Here is an 11,090-nt window from a genome sequence, read left to right on the forward strand (position 1 = left end):
CTGTTAGAAAACCCAGTAAGGTAAGGAGGTACTACTACCTGGATCGAGTATTTCAAACCTCAGGTGAGCGATTTCTCTATGAATTTTTTATGTTTCTCACCAAAAGCGGAGGTTTGAGCAAAAAAAAAAAAAAAAAAATGGTTGGGATTGGGGGAAGTCAGTGGTGGAAAAGTGGTTGGGATGGGGTGGGTTAAACATGTGAAGAGAATCACCTGGTGTACTTACCAATGTGTTTTTTTAGCTTCCTAAATCCATGCTATGAGTTGCTATGATTCACGGAAGAAATGATAAAGTGTGCATTTACCAAAGGGGCGAACATCTGAGATTAAGCGACCGCCTGACTGCTTGAACTGGTAACCTAGAGTCATGTAAACATACCAGTAAATTTCATTCCCTTCCCATAATTGTTCAGTTTTTTTATAGCTCACACCAACTCGATGTCACTGACACCGGTACTGTAAAGGGTTGTTCAATGCCAGGGGTTATTAAGAGGTTAATGGAATACACTATTGTTTGCATCAATACTCTCCCTTTCACATATAAACACAAAAACGAACAAAAGAATGAGTGCTAAATAAATGTTTAACTTTCATCAGAAAGACCTTACCAATTCATATTCCTCCAGTTTATTTTATGTATTTTTCCAACTATTTTATTTTGTGTTTGGAATGAGTACTGTATACAGTACTCACTCCAAACACATTCATAATAAATTAAGTAGTGATGACAGTGTTCACCAATACAAATGATGTACTGAATGGGTAGGTAATATTCCGTATCATTTCGGCCATCCAGGATGTGTTATCTGTGACTTGGAGACCTACTGTGTCATTACACTTGTGTATGTTCACTAATTTACATATACATTTCAGATTCTGGTATAGTACTGTATTGATTACAGTATTGTACAGTATGCAGCACTCTCTCCAAACACAACTGTAATACCACAGGTAGTGATGACAGTGTTCACCAATACATTTAAGGTACTGAGTGGGCAGGTTTTTCAATTATTCGGCAAATCCAATTTCTCGGCATCAGCCAGGACTTTTACTGTAGAAACTCCATTCCAGTTTCTCAGCCTAGTTCATATTCTGATTAGCATATAACCACACTACAACACTGCCTGCTATCTAAGTACAGTGAGTCCTTGATATACGAAAGGGATTGGGACCAATAAAACCTTTCTTAATTCGAAATTTTGTATATCGGAATGATTTTCCTCACTGAAATATCCATATAAATGGGGGGATGCGTCACAGGACCCCCTTGGACCCCCACCTAAACTTCACCACCCCCTATTAAGAAGTAAGCAATACTTGTATACAGTTGTACAGAAGGAGGTGGCCATATTCTTGTACATCTCCTTTTCGTCAGAGTTCCAATGGAGGAAACAGCAAGGCTTAAAGCATGCCCAATCTCCGAGACTCCCTGCCCCTTCTCATGCGGTCTTATAATTTCCAATTTCCTTTTCAGAATTAGAGTATGGTGCTGCTGCTTCTTTGCAGCGGGCTCCCCAAATGCTGGAGATAATGCAGGGCGCTTGGGAGGCATGGCGAAACAATACGAAAAAGTGATGGGCTGTAAAAATATCCTCATGTACAGCGAGGCTGTGAGGAGAGGAGGGATGTGGACTCAACTGAGAAGCGCACAAAAATTTGTTTATCACGAGAGAGGTTAGTTTGTTTTCTCTCAGCAAGCGAGTGCGGCGCTATGCACCATGCCCATTTTGAATTTCTCATACAGTATTCCATTTACCCCTTCATAGTTGCTGGCCTTGAACAACACTTCACTGTTTCGGTGTGAATGACGTTGAGTTAGGGCATTATAAAAAACTGCGAACAATTACGGGAAGGGAATGAAGGTCACTGGTGTGTGTACATGACCCTACTCTACCATCCCATCGGTCAGGCATTCACTTCACTCCACGCCGATGTTTACATGCTAATGTTACATGAGCCCTAATTTTGAGTAAGTTACCACCCTCAAAATAGTCAGAAAAATATAGAAGATAAACTAGAGGAATATGAACTGAATTGGTAAGGTCTTTAGGCTGTATGCTTACACAAAAGATTATGGGTTTTACAACTATATGAGACGATATGAAACAAAAACATTTGCTGATCATAAAAAAATACTCTTTCGTCCCACATGTTCTCGTAGGTTAGCATTCAGTTCCACATTCTTCGTTCGGTATCACTCTGCCCAATATATTTCGGACCAACTGAGCACAGTTATTTCTGCTCCTTAGAGTTAGTGTATTTACTGCTCATTCTTTTGTTTGCTGTTGTGTGTATGAGTGAAAGAGAGAGGACTGATACAAACAATAATGTACAGTAACCCCTCCAATATCCGGATCAATAGAGCCATAGGCAGGTCCGGATAGTGGTCCTGTCCGGATATTGGGCCCCAGCTTATGGACTTGTACTTACGGACCCTAACTCTGAAAAACACCTATACAACTCCCTCTGGACATGCATTGCACCTATTTAAGACCCAAATCACACCAATAAGGGACATAAAAGACTGAAATAAATGCAAAAGAACCATAAAATGAGGTTTTAGAGGTGAGTTTATACAATATTAAACATTCTGGGTACTTACAAGTCCCTTGCTCTTGGACTGGTTTGAACCGCCAGTTTGCAGTCCACAGTTAATCCTCTGCACTCTAAATTCTAATTTCTTAACACTGCACAACACTGTAAATTCCTGTGTGTTCTAGTGGCAAGGTATTGAAGTTTATTCACTGTTTATTCACAAAAAACAAGCACCTGTGGCTTGCACTGTTATGAGTATCTGCTCTCCATCGGAGTTAAGCTGTGACTGTTGATGTTGGTGGGGTAACAGAGTTGCCAGATCACAACAGCCACATTACCAATCTCCTCAACTTTCATTGTCAAATATAACTTTTCATTACCAAATTCGTAAAGCTAGCATATATTCTTCACTAATTATATATACAAGTGGAAATACATGTAATCACTCTCCTTATAACTAACACCATGTTGATTATTTTCACACTACAGTATGTAGGGTAGCAGATTAATCAGAGAGAGCAAACAATCCACCATCTCCATCCTGTGTATCCTCATACATGTGAAAAATCCATTTGGTAATGCATTATTCTAATGCATTACCAAACGAATTTTTCATTATCAAATTGGCCCACACTTGGTAATGAAAAATACCAAATGGCAACCTGACAGGGGAGGGGGGAGGGGGAGGAAGGAAGGGGTGAAGGGACCATGGTGTAACAGCTGTTTGGCGCCAGGCGGGAATTTCAAATTATGGGAGGGAAAAAAAGTCAGATTTTTTTCGAATTTTTTGCGGTTTTTGGCCCATTTTGGGAATATTGGATCCCAGGAGGATTATGTCCGGTTAGTGGGGATGTTCGGATATTGGGCGTTCGGATATTAGAGGGATTACTGTATTACATTATCACTTTCATAGCTGCTGGCCCTGAACAACACCTTACTGTACTGGTGTCAGTGACGTTGAGTTGGGGTGAGTTAAAAAAAACTGCGAGCAATTATGGGAAGGGAATGAGGGGCACTGATGTGTTTACACAACCCTACTCTACCACCTCAAGCAGTCTGGCATTCACAGTTCACTTCGTCCCAGACGTTTTCGGCCGACGCATACATGGTGATGTAACATGCATCCTAATTTTATTAATTCTTACACCAATCATAGCAAATCACAGCATGGGTTTGGGGGGGGGGGGGGAGCCAGGTGTGCCAGACGAGTCTTTTCACATATGTATCGTTTTCGTTTTCATTTTTAAAGGCTCCAACATGCTTGCATGTGTCGGCCTTGGTCACCTAATGGCGGCTTTCCACGCTGCACGATCCATTGCAGCCTCCCTGTTCAGTCCCTTAACCCTAAGGTCACACTTAATGACCTCGTCCCATGTCTTTCTCGGTCTACCCCTCATAACCCCACCCCCAATATTAACACTTCTCACCTTCCTCACCCAATTATCATCCCCCATCCTCTCCACATGTCCAAACCACCTCAATCTACCTCTCCTCATCACAACACCAATACACTCCAGTCCCATCCTACCTCTCAACTCTTCCATTGTAAACACAGCCCCTCCAGGCCTTGGACGCAGGGACGCACTGCACATCCACCTAATCATTGTCATTTCTGTACGTCTGAGCTGGCGAATATCTTCCTCCTTCACTGCCCAGGTCTCACTGCCATACAGCATTACACTCCTAACACATGCTGCATACAAAGACCCCTTAGCACGTAGGGAGAGCCCTCTCAATGTCAGGAGAGGCAAGAGCTCCCTGAACTTCTTCCAACCACTTCTCACCCTAACCACAGAGCTAGCTCCAGCCCCACCTCGAGCACACAACATGTCTCCCAAATAACAAAACTCTTCCACACACTCAAGAGATTCACCTGCAAGTTCAATCCTTTCACGTCTGACAATCTCCACCTGCTCACCCCGGCACGCCATACACATAAAATCAGCATTATCTCGAAGTCTACCTCTGATACCACTACATCTCTTATGCACCCATTTATCACACACACACCGCACAAGATGGAATTACTTCCCAAGCCCTTGTGGCAAACTGCACATGGCCACTCTCCCTCGTCTTTGACAGTACCGCCACCAACCCTAGATATCATCACTTTTGTTTTATCTGCATTTACCCTTAAACCCTTGTGCCCCATACCATCTCTCCACTTCCCTTTCATTCTCTGCAATCAACACCAAATCATCAGCATACAACAACTCCCATGGGAGTCCGTTTCTAAAGTCACGTGAAAGGGCTTTAAGTACCATGATAAACAACATGGGACTCAAGACTGACCCCTGATGCACACCAACATTCACAGAAAACTCATTACTCAAATCTCCATTCACTCTCACCTGGGTGTGAGCACCCACATACATGGCCATAACCACCCTAACCAGCCACTCCTCCAAGCCAAGCTTTCTCATTGCCCACTTCACCACCTCTCTAGGGACTCTGTCAAAGGCCTTTTCCAAATCAACAAAAACAAAATAAGGATCCCTTCTCCTACCAATATATTTTTCCTGAAGCTGTCGAACAATGAATATGGCATCAGTGGTCCCCCTACCTGGCATAAACCCAAACTGCATCTCATCAATATTCACTCTTTCTCTAATCATACCTTCTAAAACTTGCTCCATTACCTTCATTATCTGATCTAAGAGCTTTATACCTCTATAATTTCCTCTTTCCAGGGCATCACCCTTCCCTTTATACACATTTACAATTACACTCTTCAGACAATCATCTGGGACAACACACTCATAAATAATCCCATTTATCAGGTCAGTGACTAAACTCACCCCTATATCGCCTGAGGCCTTCAACATTTCGGCAGTCAACCCAGACACACCTGCTGCCTTCCCCACCTTCATCCTGCCTATTGCCTCACTCACAGTAGCAGTATCAATCAAAGGCCAAGGGCCAGACACTAATTTTAGAACTTTGAAAGAATGGTCCCAAGGCCGACCACGGGAGCATGCAAATATCTGAGCCCACAGCCATTGAGGTGGCTAATCATACGTTTTACTTTAAGCGGTAAAAGCACCTTACCAAATCAGTTCTTGATAGTCTGTTATAATTTTCAGATTATTTCTGGGTTGGTAAATACAGTAAACGTTTCTTACTAAATCTGTTTCCCCGTCATTTTTAGCTGTTCTGGTGTGACAACTCTTGTTTATTTCGTTAACATAATGGCGGCAAGGACTGTTCTTCCCTAAGTGTTTAACTAAACCTGGCCAAACCGAACTTATCTGTACCTAATAATTTTAACCTAACCTAACCTCCAGTTGGGAAACTGGGAAATGATAGCCACCTTTGAGCACGCTGAGTTTCTTCCACTGCGCTGAAAATGATTGTAGGGGAAAGTGACAATAATAATGGGGAGGAAATTTTTCAGCAAGAAAAAGTAATTTGCCAAACTGAGAGTTGTCAGAAAATTACAGAAACATGCTGGAGGATTATGCATTGAGTTGGTAAGGTGTTTCTGCTGCTTCAAGTGTACAATGAAAGACACAAGTATCTTCCCAAAGTCTGACGAATACAACGTGGAAAAATCGAACCATTTGAAACACACACTAGTAGAAACAGGGTTTTCATTGAATTTCACCTGGTGTAAATTTTCTTCAGACTGAACAGGGAAGATAGTCGTGTCTTTCATTGTACATTTACCGGTAAATACATCAATTTAACTACTGTATTTCCAATTTCCTCTCAAGAGTGAGTGTACGATGCTGTTTCTTCTTTGCACCTGGTTCCCCGGATGCTGGAGATGATGCAGGGCGCTGGGGAGGCATGGTGAAAATACAAGATGATGAAGAACAGCGAAAAACAGTGTAACGTACAGTGAAGCTGAGAGAAGAGGACGGACGTGACTCGACTGGGAAGCACGCAAAAATGTGTTTACCAGAGAGGGGTTAGTTCGTTTTCTCTCCCCAAGCGAGCACAGCGCTGTGCAGCGCACCACTTTTAATTTTTGTATTTCCTCTCGTATCGTTTTTCATATCATCGAGACAGATACTTTCATATTGTGGAATTTGTCCTACATTTATCGCTTTCATACCATCGGAAATTTTACTTCGAGTTTTAGTATTTCAAGGACTCACTGTAATGTCTACACAGACATTCTTGCTCATGTCTCAAGACATAAAGTACTTACGAATAGTGTGTCCTGACTAGCTTCTTACCTCCTAATATACCCACAGTAAGCTCCAACCTTTTGCAGAGGTTGCATTAAATGAACACCGACAAGAAACAAATTTCTGGGAAGTAATGAAGCCCTTGCTCTCAAAACCATTATACAATTATGTAACTGTCTAAAAATCTTTTGTAGTGCCCCCAAAAAGGACAATACAGCTAATTTGCTTGCTTTCAGTGTACATATCAGACTTACTGAGCATATGGCTAAACAGCTCAGTCAGTCCGAAATGTGTTGGGAAGCGTAATATCAAATGAAGAATGTGAAACTGAATGCTAGCTCAAGAGAACACATGGATGAAAGAGTCATGTTTCTCTGGTTAGAAAAAATTCTCATTCCATTTTGTCTCCTAAAACAGCCCGACCATAAATTTTTGTCTAACAAACAGTCTAACGTCTTTCCCAGAGGACACACGATACAAGAGAAGACGAAACTTTGACAACAATACAAGAACAACCAGTCCAACGTTTTTGTTAATGCTGCTTTTAATGCCACTGATGTTCTTAACCCCTAACAAGCGTGCGACGTTACATAACATCCGTGTGCAAGGAGGCAGGCAACATTACGTAACTTCCGGTCATTGTCGGTACTAATTTACTGGTAAAATTGGGTGATAAGGCATTCTTGTCATCTTCTATCCTGCCTCCTTCCCTCCCAAGCCTTGAAACAAGTAAAACACAATATACACAAGTAGGTTGTAGTGTTATAATTGTTCAAATAAAATAGAATAACTGTACATAAGTTTTATTGTTATAATAGTTCAGGAAAAAAGAGAAAAAACATACATAAGATTTTGAAGACAATGACTAGTGTAAAGAATGAATAATGATAAAGTGTTCAGTGGTAATGAAAACTAAACTGAGTGTGCCTCAAGCACACCTGGTGATATGCTGCCTGCCCGTGCTCCTCCCTCACTCTTCCCCTCCTCCTCCCACAGCCAGCAGACGTATTACCACTTGTGTAACGCCTCTTGTCTTCGTTTTTCATCCATTTATGCATGTTTAGGCTTATTCTCTGATACTTTAATTTTCCAAAAATATGCCGCCCCACACAGTCATATAATTGAGAAGTTGCCCGCGTATAACAGGTTAAGGACAATACCTAGATCCGTTTCAGTGTTTTACCTGATGGAAGGTATAATTGGGGGTAATTTACATGGGGTACAGTGGTAAGAAAGGGTAAAAGTGAGAGTTTTGGAAGGTTGCCAGAACACATTGTACCATTATACATGCAAACATATTGCTTGAGTGGCATGGATTTGAGTACCACAGGCCTTGTTCCCTGCCGTATTCAAGGATTGAGTGTGTGTCTGTATATATATATATATATATATATATATATATATATATATATATATATACACAGTTAATTGCTTTCACATCCCTTTCGTTAGAGAAACTTCATGTTACAGGGAACCTTGAAATCCAGTAGTTCCTTATGCACCTCTGGCCAAAGTCTACTTTCCTCCCCTTGTGGTGCAAAATTGTTTTATACCCAATTTTAACCTCCTAAGAAGCATTAATATGGTTCAAAAAGTTCATACCACATTGAGTACACCACTTCCCGTCCGATCAGCGAAGTTAAGCAACGTTGGGTCTGGTTAGTACTTGGATGGGTGACCGTCTGGGAACACCAGATGCTGTTGGCATAACGTTCTCCCTACGTGTCAAGTGGGGTTGGTGGAGGATTAGTGCCCCTCCCTGTAAAACTATTAACTCTTAAGCCCTTGGCCACCCCGTTTGGGATACATGGCGTCTGGCAATGAATGAATGAATGAAAGTTCAAAAAGAGAATTATTACAGTTAAAAGCCACATTTTATTTACCTTATGGGAGGATAAGAGGAGACACACTATGCCAGTGTGGAGGTAGATGGGAGAACACTAGCTAAAATCCATCAAAGTCAACAGCACTTATAACACTTCTCAGGAGGCAGAGTGGGGAGGAAGCAAGGAGCAAGAAGTGTCCTGATTAACTGGGTAGTTCAAAAGCGACAATGCTGAAGCATGATTGGCTAGGAGGACACCCGCTGGCAAGGGAATGCACCTACGATTCATCTCATCACCGCCCGGCCGGTTAAAAAAAAAAAAAAAAGTGTTAGCTTCATCAATGGCCATGATAGAAGCAATATTGCTTACAGAAAACTGTACCGTGTTAGATCATTTTCGTCACAGGGAAAACCATGTTAGACACATGTGTGTGTGTGTGTGTGTGTGTGTGTGTGTGTGTGTGTGTGTGTGTGTGTGTGTGTGTGTGTGTGTGTGTGTGTGTGTGTGTGTGTGTGTGTAGATAAATCTATATATATTCCGTGTGTGTGTATGTGTAGATAAATCTATATATATATTCTGTGTGTGTGTGTGTGTGTGTGTGTGTGTGTGTGTGTGTGTTTTTCCATATTTGTATTTACCTATTTGTAGTATACAGGAATCGAGCAATGCTCGTGTTGTCTTGTCTCCAGATCCACATTTATCAAGTCTACCTTTACACACATGAATGTTTTTCTCATGCACCACCTCTTCGTCTAAATCGGTTCAAATATTTATGTATTTACCTAATATACCTAATTGTGATATACACGGAATGTGCTATGCTCGTGGGTTTCCGTCACTGTTTCTCAATAAGTCAAATTTAGCTTTAAACTCATTTAAGTTTTTAGACTGGACAATCTCTTTGTCCAGGCTATTCCATAAGTCTATACTTCTGTAAGGAAAGCTATATTTCTTGATATCCTTCAAGCAGCTTGACTTTTTCAATTTCATTCCGTGTCCTCTTGTTGCTCTCTTATCCCATACAAACAGATCTTCTTTGTCAATTTTATCTACTCCCACCATGGTCCTGAACACTGCAATCATATCTCCCCTCTTTCTCCTTTTCTCTAAGGAAGGCAAATCCAGCTTTTCCAGCCTCTCTCTGTATGACAGGTCTGCCAGACTGGAGACCATCTTGGTTGCTGTTCTTTGTATTCTCTCAATCTTGTTTATATCTTTCTTTTTGTGTGGGGACCACACTACCGCTGCATATTCTAACCTGGGGCGGATCATGGCCACTATTAATTTTTTCATCATCTCCTCATCCATATAATGAAATGCTACTCTTATGTTAGTCAAGAGTTTATAAGTCTCTCCAACTATCTTGTTAATGTGCTTTTCTGGTGACAAACTATCTTGGACCAGCACTCCCAAATCTTTCTCTTCTCTCATTTTGGTGATTAATTCATTACCCAACAAATAATTCAGTGATGGCCTCCTGGTACTTTTACCCATTTCCAATATTTTACATTTCTTTACATTAAATTTCATTTCCCACGTACGGCCCCAATCACGTATCCTATCCAAATCCTCCTGCAGCATTTTACAATCCTCCTCAACCTCTACCTTCCTCAAGATCATTACATCATCAGCAAACAGACTTGCAACTGTTCACTCCATCTACAATATCATTTACGTAAATCAGGAACATTACTGGCACCAACACCGAGCCTTGAAGGACTCCACTTGTTACTTCCCTCCATCCAGACATCTTATCCTTTATTACTCTCCTCATTTGTCTGTCTCTCAAAAAGTCTCTCATCCATTCCAGACATTTCCCCTTCAGTCCTCCTATATATTCTAGTTTCCACATTAGTCTCTTATGAGGTACCTTGTCAAAAGCCTTCTCTAAGTGCACACAATCCACCCAACCATCTCTCTCCTGTACCACATCAATCGCTCTTGAGTAAAAGCTCAACAAGTTAGAAACACATGACCTTCCACTTCTGAATCCAAACTGACATTCAGACAAAATATTCATCTCTTCCAGATATTTTATCCATCTGGCTTTCAGGATTCTCTCGCACAATTTTGCGACCATGCTGGTTAGAGACACTGGCCTATATTTCAAGGGTTCTTCCCTATTTCCTCCCTTATAAATTGGTACCACATTTGCCCTCTTCCATTCTTGTGGCACTTTCCCCTCTTCCAGAGAACACACGATTAAACTGTGAATTTTATCCGCCAGTTGTTCTCTGCATTCCTTCAGTACCCAATTAGAAATTCCATCAGGTCCTGGGGCTTTCCTTACATCTTGAGTTTCCAGTAATTTATACACTTCCTGTACCTCCACTTTCATATCTTTTATCACCGGTACATTTCTAATCACTCCCTCCCCTTCTACAAACTCTTTTTCATTAGTGAAAACCGATTGGAAATATTTGTTCATTATTTCAGCTTGCATTGCTGCATCTTTATAGACCTCACCTTTTACTTTCAGTTTGGTGATTCCTTCCTTTTGTTTCAGTTTGCCATTAACAAATCTATAAAACAGTTTGGGTTCATCCTTGCATTTCTCTATTATACCTTTTTCAAAATTCCCTTCTTCTTCTCTATGT

At 41.2% G+C, this 11,090-nt stretch overlaps 1 protein-coding gene and 1 pseudogene across 5 annotated transcripts in view; one reads left to right on the forward strand and one right to left on the reverse strand.

Moving 5' to 3' along the window:
• Positions 1-11,090, reverse strand: part of LOC145406647 (uncharacterized) — a 488,439-nt gene that overhangs the window by 369,116 nt on the left and 108,233 nt on the right. The window lies entirely within an intron of this gene.
• Positions 8,256-8,373, forward strand: LOC145406935 (5S ribosomal RNA; annotated as a pseudogene).

Source organism: Coenobita brevimanus, chromosome 71 (assembly GCF_032717465.1).
Source record: "Coenobita brevimanus isolate Jiangsu-jjx chromosome 71, ASM3271746v2, whole genome shotgun sequence".
NCBI lineage: Eukaryota > Metazoa > Arthropoda > Malacostraca > Decapoda > Coenobitidae > Coenobita > Coenobita brevimanus.